Source organism: Nomia melanderi, chromosome 11 (genome assembly GCF_051020985.1).
Source record: "Nomia melanderi isolate GNS246 chromosome 11, iyNomMela1, whole genome shotgun sequence".
NCBI classification, from domain to species: Eukaryota; Metazoa; Arthropoda; class Insecta; order Hymenoptera; family Halictidae; genus Nomia; species Nomia melanderi.
In genome coordinates this window covers 4,525,389-4,545,349 of record NC_135009.1, presented here as the reverse complement: position 1 = coordinate 4,545,349, position 19,961 = coordinate 4,525,389, and the positions used below count along the sequence as shown (strand labels likewise).

The 19,961-nt window shown below is 33.1% G+C and overlaps 1 protein-coding gene and 1 long non-coding RNA gene across 19 annotated transcripts in view; both read left to right on the top strand.

Annotated features, from left to right (window-relative positions):
• Tlk (Tousled-like kinase) overlaps nucleotides 1-19,961 on the top strand; it is a 91,191-nt gene that overhangs the window by 34,375 nt on the left and 36,855 nt on the right. For 3 of the 18 annotated variants that reach the window (XM_076371948.1, XM_031994655.2, XM_031994656.2), the window contains exon 4: nucleotides 10,023-10,095. The exons of 13 other annotated variants lie outside the window; for them this stretch is intronic. The gene's annotated coding sequence lies outside the window, so the exon portion shown is untranslated. Of the gene's footprint in view, nucleotides 1-10,022; nucleotides 10,096-19,799; nucleotides 19,958-19,961 lie in introns of those variants that run through there. 2 more of the 18 variants (XM_031994667.2, XM_031994664.2) reach the window with 2 other exon arrangements.
• Nucleotides 12,271-17,703, top strand: LOC143175058 (uncharacterized). Its single transcript, XR_012999676.1, has 3 exons — nucleotides 12,271-12,646; nucleotides 17,130-17,292; nucleotides 17,585-17,703. It is a non-coding gene; the product is annotated as an uncharacterized LOC143175058 (long non-coding RNA).

The following is a 19,961-nucleotide window of genomic DNA, read 5'->3' as shown; positions in this document are numbered from 1 at the left end:
ATGCCGTCTATCGTGACATTAGTCTGTACTTCCTTTGTAATGTACACTAAAGTTTCGTAGGCGTAAAATAAAATGACGAAAACTGGTTGGAATCGTAATATTTTTACTGTAGTATTACTCCCTCGAAAGTTATAGAAAGAATATCCTGCGAAGGGCACTGTTTAGCCGGAGGACCCCTTCTTGTCAACATAGCTCTCGCTGTTTACTGCGTCCCGAGACTCGGGGACGCTCTTCCTTAAGAAGACACTGATTCCGAAACACAGACGACCAGCGTTCTACTTTCCCTTCGCTAAGATTATCTTACAGTAACAACTGATTTAGATTTATTAATGCTACAAAATCTATCCGCTATACTGATTTTACTTTGCAAAAAGATCAGTGTGAATCTCTCTTTGATCAAACTTATCGAACTATCTGTATCCAAGAGAGTTTCTAAATACAGTTTGCACATTCGATTTGCCATCTGTACGCAGTACACACTGATTTTACAAAATTGTTCAAATGTTGTACTATGCTGACGGTATCTGCTTTTTTGGTCAGTCTCCTACTCGATGACCAGGTTCGCCGCAAGAGTAACAGTCTCTTATTGCGTATCCGGGTTTGAACAGTTGTAACAACGCATCGTAAGTTTCGGTCTTGCACCTCGTTCGTTGGCGTTGTTTTTCGACGCGCGCTGTCCTTTAGTTCTCGGTGCCATTTCAGGTTTTACGGCAGTTAGGTCGTCATCTTTCAGTGCATGGTACAAATAATTTCAAGAAGAGACATGACATCATTACATTATTGAAGTTTCGCTTGCTGACGCGACGGTTTATCTGTGATCCCTTCGATGGTATAATCTACTAATTCGTCATCGTCTATTGGCAGCCTGTCAGCCAGCGTTAATTTATTGTGCAGATAATCAGAGAATGTTTCCATAACTTTCCACGTTTAATTGTAAATGCTCAGCTTTTATGTGCGACCACGCTGCTGTCTTTCCTTTCAGTTTCGAATCTGTAAGGATATTCATGACCATAGTCCAAGTCATATATTTCGTGCAGCAACTTAACTTGCCCTCTCCATCATTTAAAGGTTTCATCTGAACTGTTAAAATCTCACCAATCGCCTTAATGTTAACATTCGCCGGCGAATTCCGACTCGACGCACCCGATTGCAGAGAATTTCTTAATCTTTTAACTACGGCGGGTCTAGCCGCGAGCTATACTTTTATACCCGCAAGGTTTGTCTGCATATCATAAATGTAGCACTGCGATTTGAGACTGATAAAATTTTCCACTGTCTTTCAGTAACTAGTCAGTATATTTAAAAATTCTAAGTGATATTGGCTTCACTGAAGCGTATATGTACAATAAATCTACTACATCAGAAAAACGCTGCTGCATACTTCGAAAATTGAATTTTGGCCAGCTTTTCGTTGAAAGGCACCACTGTGCGACCAACCCTCAATGGCTCCGTCGTTACTTCCACTTTCAATTTGTCTATCAGGATAAATAGTGAGGAGCCAGTTTATTAATTCGACATTTGTGCCTGACGGTAACAGAGCCCCGTCACGAAATTTTTCCTCCAACTCACTAACCAATAAATGGTTCACATTCTTCATTCTGTCACACATAATTGTTCATAAGGTTTTCATAAAAATTCAAAGTCTAAACATAAATCAAAACACCCGAACAGGCGAATCCACAATAATAGTCAGCGTTTTTAACGAATGAGATATACAAACACAGAGGACCCACAAACACGATCAGACGTAATAATGCTGCTGTCTCATAAACTACTAAACACATTTAATCAGTCACAATCCTACTTCTGAATTTTGTAGGAATTTTCATAAAAGATGGCCATAAAAGTAACAGTGACTTTACAGTAGTCTAGTAATAATCGTCTACTCACTGTTCGTCTAATGCCCGACGTCTGACTGCCCGCCTCCTGTCGTCACACATCAGCCTTCTGTTTGTTGGGTGCGACACATCGCTTCCTACTTCTCCGCCATTTTCTTGGTATCCTTTTCTTCCGTCTCGCGCGACAGTATCCGGATTTATATTTATCACTTGAGCGCATAATCATATCTATTGCAGTTTTCTTCTACGATGCTCTTCCTTCGTGTAACTTCGTTTCTAAAATTGTACGAATTCAAACGTTTTCACGGTCATTAAAAAATTCGTTTCAAAGCTGAAACCACCGTTAATTTGAAGATTAGGGTCTCACCTTTACAATAATTCTCTAACACTAAATGTACATATTTTTTGTCATCTTATTGAACTTTTAATGAAAAGTATGTCACCGGTATTTCAATGTGTGGTATACATGTAATGTGTGATTTACTGTGTGTGTAATTCGTGCATTTAGAGTGTGTGTTTAATTTGTGTATTTAGTATGTGTTTATATTCAGTGCTATTTTAATGGCTACGGCACACTTTTCATTGAAAGTTCAATAAACCCGCGAAAAGAAACCGTAGATCAAGCTCTGAAAGATCATAGTACAGGAGAGAATCCAATTTTCAAATTCACGGTATGTAGATTCAGTCTTAAGGGGACCTTACACTTTTTGGTCGAAAATTTTGACAATTTTTGTGGGACTCGTAAAGTAACGAAAAACCATTTCTTGAGTCCGTAATTTTGTTGACATACATCTTAAATCTTCAAATACAAAAAAAAATTGTATATAATTTCATAAATGATATTTTACAGGGGTTTTTTGCAGTCTCATGGAGGAAATTTTAAAAGTTTTGATCTGTTAGCGTGCACGATTGCAGCTCACTGCAACGTCTGAAAAAGAACAGCATTATTCTTAGAAAAAGTATGACTATGGCCCGAGTATAGACTACCATTATTTTGTTTAACCAAAAATTCACAAAATGGTTGACCTCCAAAGTTGGTGATCTCAAAAATAGCATTTTCTTCGTAAAAGAAACATTAAAAATTGAGGAAAAAATGAACCAATCCTGTTTATTCTAGTTTATACTGGAGCTATTGTTGCGTAGAAGAACGTATTAAAATTTCAGACCGATTGGTTAAATGGTTTTTAAGTTATTATACACGCCGATTACAAAAATGTTGTTTTGAAAAAAACGCGTTTAATATTTTGGCAAATCAGCCATGCCTGCTGCATACAAAATGGCTTCCAACTCCTCATACGCCTCGTTCTCAAGAGTTCTTTTTTTTTCTGTTAAATTCATTTAATTTATAATTAATAAATTAATTTAACACGGTCGAAATGCCGTGCAATCGATTTAGCCTGTCATACACTTAGTACTATAATCGGCTATAACTTCGAAAATATTTTGAATTTTCCTCTGAAATTTGCAGAGAATATTATTAAAATATTAGATTATATTCCAATGGCATACTTGCTAAAAGTAGGTTTTTTCGACCCGAGAAAGTGTAAGGTCCCCTTAAACGAATTTTTAATCATTGTAGGAACGCTTGAATTTGTACTGTTTTGTAAACTAAAAAGTATATTTACCTTCTTACATATTACATAAAGAAAAAACATCGTAAGAAAAATTGCTTACTGCAGGAAAAGGTAGAAACGCGAAGCTTTTAATGCGACTTTTTATTATAAAGGCACAGAAATCCACAGACTGACAATTTTTTTACTAGAATTTAGTAATTCTTTAATTTTGTGGCGCAGTGTATATCTTTTCATGTCCCACAATATGTACCGCTAATCGAATTCTCGAATTAAATCTGGATGCCCTTACTGTTAAAATTCAGTGAAGTGTAATCAGATTATACACTACCGAAGGTGATCAAAATTTAATCATTGATTCGATTACAAATCATTTTCTGTAATCGTTAGCTGTTGCTAATCTACAATTGAAATTGAAGTAATGACAATGAGTACTACTTGACAATTACAGGAAGTAGTTTGCAATCGAATCAATGATTGCATTTTCATCGAAAGTACATTTCGATGAACCCTGTTTCCTGACCGTGATGAGTTCAGAATGTAGACTTAGGGAGTCGATCGCAAACTTATTGTTAGTTAAAATTAATGAGATGCGCGTATAATTTGCACGTACAACAGTATGTTTACAAACTTAATAAAACATTGTACCAAAATTTTACTCTATTCAAATGATCTTATACTTTCTATAACAATAATATTTTTATTTTCTTATATAGTCTAGTGGTTTCACTTAAGATAAGTCACACGTGCATATAATGCAAGTTACGCGTACATAAGTTTCTAGTTTAACCCCTTGTCTTACGATTTAATTTCACAGTTGTACTCGATAAAACTATTTTCCGTTAATCATGCACTCGCAAAACAAAAGATCCCATGCTCTTTCTATGTTTAGATTTACCCTATACAAGTTATAACAAACTGTTCACAAGAAAAACAATGTTTCTTTTGAACTCAAAAGAACTGAACGATATTTATATTTATCAAGCCATATTAGACATTTTCACTACGAGTTTGTCACGATATTGTAAGGCAAGAGGTTGAGTTATGAGAAGAAATGTTCTGTGAAGAACCCATGTGTTTCTTTAAACGTTTCAATACATAATAAATGCCATTTACAGAAAGATGGCGAACTACAACATTTATCTTCCGTATTATTATACTTTATTAAGTATTATGATAAATTATACAATGTTATTTATCTGTTGTCAACTGTTTTACTGAAAGTTCGTTCTATATATGCTGGTAACGCCTTTGGGCGTGCAACCGATATCGTTGCGGTGCGGTGGTGTACCTATATTGTTGACACTAGGATACGCACCGACGACGCGTCATTGAAAAGTTTCGCTTTCCGTAGTATCGGTCACCGTTGAACGCCTACCGCTTGTCGTGCTCACATTTTGCATTAGAGTTCGCCATAACAAGAGGGTTAATAAACAGAAAAGATAATGCGAATATCTCTTATATCTATCTGACAGTCTAGCAAGTTATGGAAAGATAAGAATATAGTCAGTTGTACGAGTATATTTAATGACTGTTAGCTACAGTTTATATTCGCACTAAAAACATGAAATATCTACGTCTAATGTAGTTTTGTAAAATTTGAAACCACTTTAACCTGTTGATTGTAGAATTTAGTTCGAAAAAATCTCTCGATTGCGCTCAATAAAATTAAAAAGTGAAGTGTGTACTCATTTAACACAGAACAAATGCATCTGGAGTATATTTTAATCAAAAAACCAAAACAAACCAAAGAAGAATTACGTGTTTCTTTGAAAAAATAAATAATTCATCACTGAAAGCATTAATATGATTTCAAGCTTTAAGATGACGTGTATATTCGTCAAATGCAGTTCACTGGTTAATTCAAAAATGAAAATAAACTGGAATTTTCATTTTATTAGACTAGCACCCTAGATGATAAGGTACGAACATGGAATACCCATCTTATTTTTTAATGTAGAAAGTCTCCGAGTATTAATAAGTGGAAAAATCAAATGATGAAAATTAAGAAATTTCATACGAAGTACGCTGTGTAACAGTAAATATTGTGGATGTTTCAGAACATTTGACTTCTATACTTTTCCTAGATGAAAGTAAATTTAAACTAACGGAAATTCGGAAATTAATATGTGACTGTGTTACTTTTGAGGAAAATAGGTTATGAAACTGTAGTTAAATCATTAATAGAAACATTTTATAACAGTCATAACTTGAATAGTCATAACTTGATTTATTTTACAATAATCACATATGTACTTGATGCTTTTTGGAACCGCCTAATAATGATTATGCTTTACAGCCTTCAGAAAATTTTCTATTGCTACATGATGATAATTTGCTTCGTTGCTTATATTCTATTTCCTTGATATAGGAATGTAGATTCTTCCACGTTGCGACGTAAATCATCTTTATATGATGATACTGTTAGTATTGTACAACTTCCTGTTTTCCGTTTCCGGGTTGTGGGTTTAATAGTTGGAACTGGCAATATGTTGTGAGTAGCTATATATGTACTTCTAAATGCGGGTGGTTTGCTTCATATGCTTACATAGTATCAAATTGTCCAAAGAACTTGGTTGCATTGCATTAGCTACAGTTGAGGTAGTTAGCATTGTTCATGTATTAGGTGAGTGCAAACGTAATTACAGCTTTAGTGTTCCAACTTTTAAACAATATATCTTTATTTATAATGCAAATTTTTAATCGAAAGAGGAACTATTCAATTCTATACATTTTTGTCAACGCGAAGCAAGTTTGTCTACTCCGTTAGCATAGAATTCTGAAGGCCCCGAATTGATAAATTCTCCAAATGCCTTTTGAGTCTCTGCTCAAGTTTTAAATATTTTTTAGTGAATAATGATCATATGTCGAAAGTCAAGGCTGCCCAAGTATCATGAGTGGAAGAGTCCCCTTGTTTCTGTGCACTTATAAATCTTACGCGCAGTATAGAGCATTTTCCTCTCAAATGCGGTAAAAAGTCCCTTTTCATAAATATCCCTAAAACCAAAAAAGAAAAGTATACACATAATTAAATAAACATTTGGGAAATAATGTGGCACAAATTTGTTCATATTTGTTAATTATTAACGCAATTGCACAGCTTTAAATAAGCCAACCTCCAAAAGACAATTCCAAGTAAACATAATTTCAAGTAGAATTAAGTGTACTATGCATGTATTTGAATATTACCAAATTTCATGTCCATATCATAAAGATTTGTTTAATTATACGTTATTTAACACTTTTTATATTCATCCTCAATTTAAAAAACGAGTTTATTAAAGTTCAGTGTTCCGTTTGGTATCACTGGAAAGGGCAAAGCCTAACCTTTAATAAAAAACAAAAATTGGTTGCTACTAGTTACTACTAGGATAGCTACAGCAGTTTTTATTCACACTGTCGCTCATAGTGTGTCACGCGCTTTTTGGATGGGCGTGAATTTTTTTGAATTTTGAAACACATTTGCTGGAGTTCAGAATTGTTTTTTGTATTGGTGGAAATGGAACAATCTATTTTTTAATACTGAATAAGAATTATATGTTATTATCTGCAACTGTGATTGGTGCAGAAATTTTTATTTATACCAAATAGAATTTCCAATAACTATCATAATTGCAGATATTAATAGCCGATTTTTATTCTATATAAAAATGCTTTGTTTTTTCCAAAACCGATACCAAACATGACACTGAATTCTACTAAACAAGACTTAAAATGGGAATGCCATGCCGATACATACGAAGATTGCGTGACGCGTCGCGAGCAATGTTGAATAAAAATTGCTGTCACTACTACAATTATGAATAGTAGCACTCAATTTTTGTTCTATATTAAAAAGTATGCTCTTCTCTTTCCAACAATACTAAAAACGATACCAGATTCTACTAAACAAGCCTTATACACACGATTTTATTTGGGAAATGTTTTTTACTATCTTTGGGAGGCAAATACCCCATACTGCGCCGGCGCTACGTTCGGAAGAGGCGAACTGTACGTATTTTTTTACAAAATATTCGAAAAACAATAAGTTAGTTATGTGTATTTTTATAAGAATACTGTAGAATAATAAACATGTCGAAGGTATCGTAACCTGTGGTAGGTACAAATACAGCCAATAGATATACATGGTAATGGTGAATACTGAAATTGTAATAAAATTAAATTTAATATTTAGTATTTTTGAAATTGTAATTGTCTTTATTAATAACTTTATCCTTTAGCATATGTACCGTTACGTCATTTTATAATACATTTTAATATATAAAGGTGTTTCCTTTGTAATAAATTATAATTGCCTTTCCGTGAGTTGAATTTACACAATTTTTATCAGTAAATTCTTTGCAAATCTAAGTAAAATTGTTCGGCGATCAACGTGTCATACGTTATCGATTTTTTCTTTTTATAGATTATGAATCATTTAAATCGATCTTGGTGAACATTTCGGAAATTATTCATGGTATTAAAAATTAATAAAAGTGTAATGCTTCTTTTCGGGCATGACACAATGTAATGTTATTAATTTTTCCTCGGTCGATTAGTAGACGATAAATCAAAGATAAATTCATTAAATTTAATAACACATTATTAAGCATAAGAGAAATTCATTAATTTAGTAAGTACTTGAATTTTTATACTCAATAGATTTCTGTATTTAGGGTGAACTAATTTGAAAGACTTTATAAGATTAACTTCAACCCTTTTGCACTTCTATGTGGAGTCACACTTGATGTTTTTTAAATTGTTTTCCGCTTTTTACAATATTACTAGTAAAAAAAATTCTTTGCACTGCTTCATCTAGCTGCCCTTTGAAGTATATTTCAAGCTCAATATTTCAAATAATGCAGTATTAATAAAAAGAAAATATAAAAAGAATTCGCAGTGCAATGGGTTAAGTCGGTGAACATCATATTTTTGCAATGAGTATCATATATTAGCGTTGGAAGAACCATATCTCTTAAATTAACCTCCTGCTCTATAATTTTTATCTGAACTGTGAACGATCTACTTACTTTGTTATTAATAATTTATTGGAAATAAGAAAAAATTCCAGTCTTATTCTATGTCAACGTGTGCTCTAAGGTATAATCATTGATAACAGAGAAATAATATGTAATTTGCATTTAAACAAATTGAATAATATTTATGTTTGTTAAATTCTATTTGAAATCTTCACCACGAGTGTGACATGATATTGTAGGGTAAGGGGTTAATGGTTTCTGATTTGAATAATTTCATATGTTTTCATGTGGAACAATAAATTAATACGTTGCAAATTAGTTTTTATATCTTTAATAATTTTAAAGACGTCCGTGAGAATCAATTGAAATAACTCAATTTTGCAAAATTGGCTTACAGCATATAAAATATAACGATAAGATTGTTCCTTTCTCTGTTTAATCGTTACAATACAGTTTCTATAATACGAAACGGCAAACACAATAGGATGACTTAATAATAAATCGGTAAACCCGTATTGTCTGTTACCATAGAAATAATAGTGATTATTTAAAAATGGCCCTGATTTCAAGGACATTAAGACATGTTATCAAGGTCATTGTCCTAAACAACCTTTTCTAACCTAACCCAGAGCTTAGTAAATAACCTTGAAATATGTTATCAAGATTGTCATTCTGAACGACTTTTCACTACGACACCCTCACTATCACTTTATACTCTCCTACGGCGATTTTCCTATTATCCCTACTGTTGCTGTCAGATTAGTCACATGACTAAGGGTATAATCCGATGGAGAAAACAGACTTCGCTTGTCCTAAAAGCTAAAAAGTGAGGGAGGCAGGGAAACTGGAAGAGACACCGAATACGACGAAGTGAGATGTAACGATAGAAAATAAAACTCATAATGTCGCCATCTTCATTCTAACCTTCAGTTTCCTGGCCTTTCTGACATTATAACTTGTAGGACAAGCGAAGTCTTTTCTCCATCGGACTATAGCTTACAGCGTGACAACTAAAATATATTCACAAATTTTTTATCTATATGTTCAATATTATTGTATTTAAAATATAGATATTCAATATTACGTATCATACTTTGTAAATCATGTATAGGTTATAATCTGGTTAATTGACTAAAGTAAAAGTGTCTTTTGGGCCGTTTCTACAACGGCCAAATACATCATTTAGAAAATTCTGCACTTGAACGCTCCTACCAGAAAAATTGTAACCCCCTAGCTGGGAACGTTTTCCGTATCTGTAAAAAAACTTTATTTCGCCTCCGGCAGTCGAGAACGCCACTGGTTCGACAGTCAACCAGTAACCATTGAAAATAAACACAAATTCACACCGCGAAATCACGTCCCTCGTGTTTTTCTCCATCACTCTTTCAAACTCGTTCCGTCGAAATTAATTTTTCGAACGAGCTTCGGACCTTGTGATTTATTTCAAGTAAATTGAAACCACGCCGCGAAACAGTCCAAAACAGTTACTCGTTTTTATATTGTGCTAAAAAATTTGTGTATACCAGACTTCTGTTTCTAACTTCTTTTACCTCTCAGTAATTTTCTTTTCTTAATTTATTTGAATTATTAAAATATCTTATTTTTATGTATATATTTCTTAACTATTCAGTCGAAATACTTTCTGTTATATTTAGGTCAGATGAATGGGCAGAACATTCCACACCTTGTATTTTTTTGGAAACAAATTTGTTCAACACTAACTTCGAGGTGGGTACTGCGTATTATCATCTAGAAAACATATCGTAATAGCAATTTTCACTTGTCCATTGCATTTTGTGCGCGTGCAGTAGCCCATATGTGTTCGTGTAAAACATAATACATAATGTTTTATGTTATTTAGATGACATAACATAAGATTTACATTTATTCGTATTTCGCTGTTGTCGTTGGATTTACACTGCAAATCTTACAAAATAAGTATTTTTATCATGGATATCGTCTAAATCAAATTTTTTCTAATTACAGATAATTATTATTTTTCATTTTTTACTTGGTGTAATGTCGGTAAATATTTAGATTAAGGGAACCACTTCTGATTTTAATGATCTTAACATATGCTATTAAATCCACAATTCTGTAGAACTTCTCTTAATGACTTAACTAGCAATTTCTTACAATTTTCAAGATATTCGTAACAGAAATTTCGACATTTTGGTCATTATTTACAAAGAGATAGATAGATAAATATTGATACCCCCCCCCCCCCCATTTCAATGATCTTAGAGTATGTTGTCAGGGACAACACTCTGAACAACTTTACTCTGTATACAATGTCTCACAAAAGTATTCGAACGCTTGCAGTTGAAACATTAACAATTAAAAATATGCATGTTAGACTTAAGTTCTAAAAGTAACATTGAAAATACTATTAGGTAGAAATATCAAGATAAAATTTGGAGCGATTCAGATAATATTTGTAGATGTTATTAAGCAAACATTGGGAAAATGTACTGAAACTGGGTCACAAAAGTATTCGAACGGTATTAATTATACTCGCCTTATTTTATATTAGTACATAGTCGGACCTCTTTTGGCTTCAATTTAATTTTTAATCGTGCTGGCATACTGTGCACTAGTTTTTCAATTGATTTCAATAGAGTTCTATACTTGAATAATTTTTTCCTTTAAGACTTTTTTGAAGTTATTTGTTCCTTTAATTTTCTCCCGTATTTTTTGAATATTTTTGAAAAGAATAGTACAAGATGCGTATAACTACCACACCACCGATTGTTGAGTTGCAGAAAATTGTTGAACAGTGGGACAAAATCGATCATTATTATTGCAGAAAGTTAATAGAATCAACGGCGAAGTGACTTAACCTATTTCACAAAACAAAAGGACTTTGGACAAAATATGAAACATTCTAAATTTAAAAAAACTATATTACCGAAAATGTAGTGGAAAACTGAGTCAATGAATATTTATTTTTATTAATAAGTAAAAAGAGGTACAAAATGTTTGACGACTGTTTATGTTATTTTAAACAATGTAAAATATCATTGTTATGATTATTTTTTGCTTTTCGTTCTTTATGTAAAATGAAGAATTACATACACGAAACCATTAATCATTCATTCGGTTTTGCTGTTTATTGTATATACGATACGTTAAGACTAAATACTTAATCAAAAAATTAAACGACATCTGAAATTTTGGATCACAATCGACCGCCTTTGAAAGTTAATAATACAAAATGATTGAATATAATGACATTATAGTAATACAATTTCTGAAATAATTCGACTATACTATATTTGGACTGGTCGAATATCAAATTTGTACAAAATGTGATCTGATTATTTGTTACTGCCTATGTTTCAAATATAATAGTTAACTTAATTATAAATTATCTTTTCTTAATCATCAATTGTAGTTACATAGCTACAATTAAAATTTAGGTGATTACAATGTCTCCCCTTAATAATTGTAGGTACTAACTTACAACTGAATCAAGAGTAATATTTCAGTCATTACTCTTAACACGTTCGCTGTCAACATCATATATTTGTGACGACCATAATTCTATATTTTACAAACGAAAAAGAAATTAATTTCTATTGATATTGTTATTAGAAATTATAAACTAAGACATTATATTTAGGAACTCGTTTTAGTTTCATTGTTTTAATATTTTGTTTAGAAGATTTATTGGATTGAAAAAAATATTATAATTGAGGAGACCATCACTAAAATAAACGCTGGTAGCGAACGTGCTAATGTGTAATCAGATGAAATTTTGCTAAACTCTACACTCGGATCGCTCGATGAATTTTCGCCGCACGACCGGCCAGTCGAAAAAGAAGTGAGAATGTGTCGGTAATATAGAGAGAACCGTACCGTGCCGCGCTGCGCCACGCCGCGAATCTATACGAAAACCATCCATTATCACGTAAGCAGTCGAGTAGCGTGCATGCAATAGCGTCGCATACCTTCTATTTATACACAAGACTCGATGCCGCGACCGTTCAGTTCCGACTGCTCCGTCGATCCCCCCCTCCCTCCAGCGCTCATGCGTAAATGGGTATCGTTGCTCTTGCGACGACACTATTTGATCAACTTCGTTGACAAGAGGCGACTTCTGGAAAAAATGCGAATTTAATTTATCAGTTCTATTCTGTTTTCTTCTCATTTTCGATACTAATTTGCTATTCGTCAATGCGGTAACCAATCAAAACTATGAACAAAACACATAGCGAGAGCCCCCTCTTACCCCCGTGCCGTCCCAAAGCTCATCTCTCGTGCAACGAGAAGTACATAAGTAAGTAAATAGGTATTGCTTTGCTCGCTGATCTCAAATCTTTCATCTTTCATCTTTCATTCTTCATTCTTCATTCTTCATTCTTCATTCTTCATTCTTCATTCTTCATTCTTCATTCTTCATCTTTCTTTCTTCATCCTTCACGTTTTATCGTACATTTTTCAATTTACAATTTTTATCTTCCATCTTCCATATTCCATCTTTCGTCTTCTGTCTTCCCTCTTTTGTCTTTTGCCTTCCATCTATCATTTTTCATCTTTCATGTTGATCTGTAAAATTTTCTTGTTACGCACTATTGTTTAGGTATTTCTGTGAAACACGTTTTACTCGAAACGATTACGCGAACGGTGATATTACATATGTATTTATGTAGATTGGTATTATGTTTTTCTCGGTCCAGAAATGCGATACGACGGAAACGTTGAAAATGCAGCGGTTCAAAGCATTCGGCCACGCGAATGAGAATTCGATCAGTTTTACTTACTTGCAAACATAGAATCGTTCCTTTGCATTTCATTGCACTACGCAGTTGGTCTACGCAATTGTATTTCTTGTTACGCGTAACTATTCTGTTTCACCTGTTTTTCGTGCATTTGTAAAAATGTTCCCAACGTGGCTATGAGTGCTATTCTGCGAGTTTTTATTGGTAAAACGCGACTCTAAGCGTTAAGGTACCAACAAGATATCGCAGGTCAGTTAACCTATTCCCTTCCCGCCTGTTTCTGTGAACATTCCTGGAAAATAGTGAACAAAATAAGGTGTGTCATAATATGCGAAAAATTTATTCTTTCGTTCTGCTTCATAGTGACGAGTTCCATCCCTTTATTCTTTTGTCCATTCTATGTATTTATTTATTTCTTTTTTTTTAATGCTACTCAACTCGTCGAGTTTAATGCCTAGCAATTGAAAAACTCACATTTCCATTTGCATTTATAGGACGACTTTGTTTGATACCACTGATATTGTTGTACAATAGTTCCATATTTGATCGCGGTATAGCTCTACCATTAAATCACTTATACTTCAGGTTGATGATAAGATAGATTTTCTCTACTATAACTTAAAAATAGGAATATTAAAATGTTTTGAGAGTATAAAAAACAGTTTTTGAAAAGGAGTTCTACATATTTTCTAATGTGTTTTATCATAGTTTAATCAGTAAATTATATTACTAAATTTAATAAATTTTAACAAAATATATAGGTATTTTGAAACATCCTACACGCAAATACGAACGTACGCATGCATGCGACACTCATATTGAGAGATTCTATGTTGAGATAACAGGAATACTACGCTATTTCGTTTCAAGTAATTTGTTAATATTTCAAGAAATTTTCATTATAATGTTGCAATACCTAATATAGAAGCTCAGAATATTTCATAAAACAAATTCAGTCAGCAGCATAAGTGTTCGTCCACCTATTGCACTTGGCATACGTATAAGAAGTAGGAAAACATGCATGGAAAATTTAAATAAAAAATATGAAAATCAATCTTCATTAATAAAAAATAATGTAAAATTCTTTACAATTCGTAACTATTGTATATTGTGGAAATTTAAATGAAGTATCATAACATATTAAAAAATTTTAATGTAAAAATATTCCTCCGCAAACATTTATGTTGGGTAAACTGCTTGAAAACGAACGAAACATAACACAAATGAATGTGATGAGGTTGATTATGTTTTGTTCATTACCAATATAGGTTACTTCAATCACACAAAAAAAAAGAATCTAAAATTAAACGTAAAAACGTATAACATCTCTGCTTCAACGAAAAATTATTGTAAAATTCTAGAGAAGAGAAAAATCTGGCAGGAAAATGACTCATAGTACAATACAGTATACAAAAGTTTATGAAAAACAAAATAATTTTAAATAAGTTGCAAGTCGGAAGACCAAAACTGCAGACAAATCGTGTGAAAGCAGTATATTGAAAGCTGTTAAGCAGGTTTCCGTATCTCTTCACCTAAAATATAGGAAAGGATACTGCCTCCATGAGGTCAGTTTAAAAAGTCGTGTTAGTTGTAAAAAGAACCATTGATTAACGTTGTATATCGGAAGAGGAAATTAGAACTCGTAAAAAAGTACGTTTCTAACCTAGAAAACGTTTGGAAATATAATTTTTACTGATAAGTCTAATAATACTATAAACAGAATTCAATACCAACGGGGGAGCGTCGCTGTCTGTCAGCGACTGATGTTGATAGTTATCACATTATAGAGAGTACAGTAAATCGTTGGATGCAGATATACTAGAGCAGCATCTCTGCTTGCATCATGTTATGTTATAATACCAAGTATTGAAAAACTAGGCATAAAAACCAACTTCATATTTCAACAAGATAACGATCCGAAGCATAAACTCGGAGTCGATAAAGAATGGATACTTTATAATATGCCTCATTATTTGGTAACATGGTCGAAATTTCCAGACATGAATAAAAAGCAACATTTGTAAAACACCCTCTAAGATTATAGAGTAAAAACAACGATTCATACAAGAATGGAAAAAAATATCGACAGGTGTCATAGAAAAATGGATGAAATCAATGACAAGGATTTAAAAACTGTAATTATATCTAAGGAGTACCCTACTAAACATTAGTTTTATGTAACTTTTGTTTCATACAATAATAATTTAATTCCTTTGTAAGTAGACGAAAGTTTTTGCGTTAAAATGTTTCAATACCATATGAAACTTCATTTAATTTTTCACAATATACAGCAATTACGAACTTCAAACAATGTTACGTTATTTTGTATTAATAAAGATCAATTTCTGTATGTTTTTCTTAAATTTTCTGTATATCTTTTCATACTTCTCACGCGTACGTACGCAAATACGATAGATGGACGAATATTTATGTTACTGATTGTAACTTAATCCTATCGGTCACCATTAAAAATACTGCGATACCAATCGAAAACAATCTTATCAACAACTGGATATTAATTAGAAATTGATCGTTGAACACGAAGTATTATTGTGTTTGATAATGTGTGAAAGTTAAATAAATGTTTTTGAGAAATGAGTTAAATAGTTAAATTTCTTAGTATAAGTAGGTGAAAAAATATTAGTTTTTCATGGTATGTTATTAAACATATTTGTTTTTCAGTGTTCAAAAGCAATTTGCTGTAAATTAATGTTTTTCTTAGAATAGTTATTATTTTTCTGTTGAAATACCTGTTTACCTAATGTGAAATATATTCCATGTAAAGTGTACATTCTTTATTAATGTTACATAATATTACATTAGACGTACTTTTATGTTTAGTCATTTTGTTGAATAATTTGGTAATTTGTAAACCGCCTTAAAACGAGTGGTCCGATACATTATGTCACGTATAGATTCCTTAATTCGTATGAATTTAAAGCTCAATCAGCTAGTCTTCTTGACCGACTTTTTACATAATGTTGTATATTCTTCATAATCGGTAGACTGGGAATCTTCATGAGTTTATAGTACTTAAAATGTATGAAATGCCAGACGGCGTTTACATTTATGTTATTTATATTTCATTTTTATCGCATAACACTTTTTAATCAGCGAAATTGTCTCGTTTATACGTGTTTCTACTTAAAAATTAGATTTTCTACGAGCATCCGCGATTTAACACTTCCGTGCTGGAACGCGCATATATGCGCGCTTGTTGTTCTTCATTTATATGATGCACAGTGACCTAACCCACTGAAATCCTACCCAAAAGTGAACATTCTTTTTCGTAATTTAAAAGATTTGAGTATTGCACTTCATTTATGATTCATCGGGGCATGTTCATTCACTAATGGTCTTCCTTGTGTAATCTTCTTGAAGATATACGATCTCAAAGTTGTTGATTTCAGAACACAACATTTTTTAAACGATACTGAATATAAGTTTCTTGTTTCATATTGAATATAATTTTTTTTTTTTAGTATTGGTAACTATCTACCTGGTCTAAAGTAATATTACACACTGGTTTTATTATTTTATTTAACTTTTTATAACTGTAATAAGAGAAAATACAAGATCTATTGTATATGTTTTTTCTTTTCACCTAAAAAAAAAAGTTATATTACAATAGAGCCTGAACCTTCCTGAAGAAAGCTCCGTTATATTTGCCTACGACTTTTTACGACTTTCTGAATTATTGTTATTTCTATGTCTTTGCCGTATAAGATCGTGTCTTGCCTGATTAATATGCCTAATTTTGTACCTAAACGGTTTTACTAGTTCAATAAAATTAAACATACGGAACAGGAGTCACACTTAAAATCATTCATTTAGGAACAATATTGAATAGCGGCCGAAATTTAAATTCAATAATAACATGAGTATAGAAGTTTTAAGGTGAATAAGGAGGATGGAAAAACTTTGATAAATATTTTATTCGTTTTTGACAAAAATTACAGTTTCTACGAACGCACTAGTTTTTGAGTTCGTTTATTACTCTTACGAACACGCACGAATCATGCCGAACTGGTCCGATTACAGGATACTGTGAGTCACAGAGGGTGAAGGACAGTCATACTACACCCCTGACTGACCTCCGTTTATACCTCGTTTCAAAGAAATTCAATATCTCGCTACCAGCAAATTCTACTCCACAAAGGCTTGGGAATTCGTCTAGAACCGATGCTCTAATTCGAAAATACACGTAAGCTGTACTTTTAAAACTGAATGATCCGAAACATTTAGTAAATCAGCTTAACAATAAGAATCATTTGTAGTTGCAGAGATCTATTGTAGAGATCTAAAGCTTTTAACTCGTTCATCGATTAGACAAGCAAATAATTGTCTCTCGTAATTAATCAATTTTTTCATGATCATGTAAAGTACAGCCTGTTTCATCTATATTTCGTGGAAGTTCCTGCAATATTATATATAATACTCGGATACATAATCACATTCCCGAACATTCGTTTTGTCTGTGATGTTAATTATTACAGGTCAATGCGTAAGAATAGAATAGATTACGTAAAACGGCAAATGTTGAAATGATCGTTCGTACACTCTTGCGAAAGATACGTAAATGAAAAGAACTGGAGTACTTTCTTCGTGATGAAAAAGTAATCCGACATCGCTGGGTGACCTACAGTCTTGGCAAGGGAGATTCATGAAAGCGAGCAAGCAAGCTGCTGGTGCATGTCCCCCGTATTGATCCTTTCGATAGTAAGTGGGTACTACGCGCATTGTATGGAAGGTTTATACATACCTACCTACCAACCTTGAGAACTAAACACATATGAACAGACCCGCGTTTCACGTTCCTGAAGCCTTTTCGAGTCTCGAAAACTCATGTAGCCCCTTCCTATCGTTTACTAGTGTTTTACCAATTCTGTCGATGGCCATCTTGGCCATATCATACTCTGCTCTACGAAACTGGTATCGTAGCTCATATTTTTTTACGATTATTTTTTGTATCTAACTTGCATGTTACTGACTTTATAATTATAAGTAACGTAACGATCATTCATGTCGATATAAAAGAAAGTATTACACGTATTATCAAAGTTGTAACCAGCCTTAATAGACGTATACTTTTCGTTTTAGCTCGGCTACGTTTTACTGTAGTTAGAATTTATTTAATAATCGACACGATAACGATTAAATGTTATACACAATTTATGTAACTTTTCAAACTCTTAAATGTCTAAACAACTGAAGAAAATCCTTTACTTGGCTCTGTTAGTGTTGTAGTCGGTATTTTTAATAAAATTTTATATTTCGCAACATGTAAATACAACGCATACTCGAATGTAGTATTGTAACAAACATTAAATGAGTCCTACGTAGTTTTTATATACAAACATACATTTCTACTTCGAGAAATTAATGGTAAAATAATCAATCCGTTGAACCATTCGTCTATGTCAAAAATATAAGTTCACAATTTTCTTAAAACAAACTCAATTACCTTTCTGCTTATTACTATACTTATATAAATGCAGTATTGAATGTAAATACGTAAATGCGTAAATACGTAACACGTATTATACTTGGCGATTTCTGTTGGTAATTTATTGTGAACATGATAATAGTATCGAGTACGGTAAAATTGGCGGATACAAAAATAAACAACTAGTAACTCCAATTTTCAAATACGTTAATTCGCATAAGGAAATGAATCGAAAGACATTGGTAGGGGAAAATGATCGAAGGTGGAATGAATGGATGCGTTGCGAGCGAACCCGGTAAACGCAGAATCTACGTTTGTAATGGAATATGGTAACAGGAAATGTCTAAAACTTAGCCCGCAATCTGCATTACCGTCCGCTTTTACCGCCACATTGAACTTCTCTCGCCGACTGCTGATATGTATATCGACGCCACGGCAACCAAGGAAAATGCTTCTTGCCGCCTGCTTTCCTTTCTCCTTCTTCTTCCACGCCACCCCTCCATCTGTCCAACAGTTCGGTTCCGACTCGTCCCTTCTTATCGCATTCTCTCGTTTCCTCCGCTTGCCTCAATACATGTATTCCTCTACTTATCTACTTATCTTGTATATCTTCCCATTCACTTCGCTTATGAACGTAATCGTTCACTAGTCCGCTATCCGCTTATTTACGTATTCTAGACAGTTGTCCGTTTATTTATAGGATTACTCATCCATGTAGGGGACTGTTCTATCAACTATTTGATTTATTAATTTAGTTACACGTTTGCTCACGCGTTTCGATGGTTTCGTAGTTACGTTCTAAACTGTCGTTCATGTCATTTCAACTGATCCTGACTACTCACTCTATATATATTTCTATTCCTATCCGTAGTCGTATCCGTATCCGTATCCGTATCCGTATCCGTATCCGTATCCGTATCCGTATCCGTATCCGTATCCGTATCCGTATCCGTATTCGTATTCGTATTCGTATTCGTATTCGTATTCGTATTCGTATTCGTATCCGTATCCGTATCCGTATTCGTATTTGATTAAGAAAGTCAGGTGAAATGGATCTTGGTTAAACAGATACCTACCAGGTGTTGTCTACCTGCAAGGATGCGGTTGTGATACGAAGTGAACAAGTCTTATCGTACAAGACGAACGTCTTCTTACCGACTGTGACACGAAACTAGTTTGTAGGTTAACCTTTGTTGCCTCTTCCATTTTAACCAATTCGTTTGTAACCACTATGTACTATTAATGTCTATCGATATTCATAATTCATCATTTAACAGTGTGTAGTATAGTGTATTCTTAACAGCCTTCTATTATTTATTCGATTAATCGACACGGTGGAAGATTCGCACTTGTACAGACAGATTCGTATCACAACTCAACACAATTGACAAGTGACAAGATTAGATTTGGCGGATACCACGAGGTAA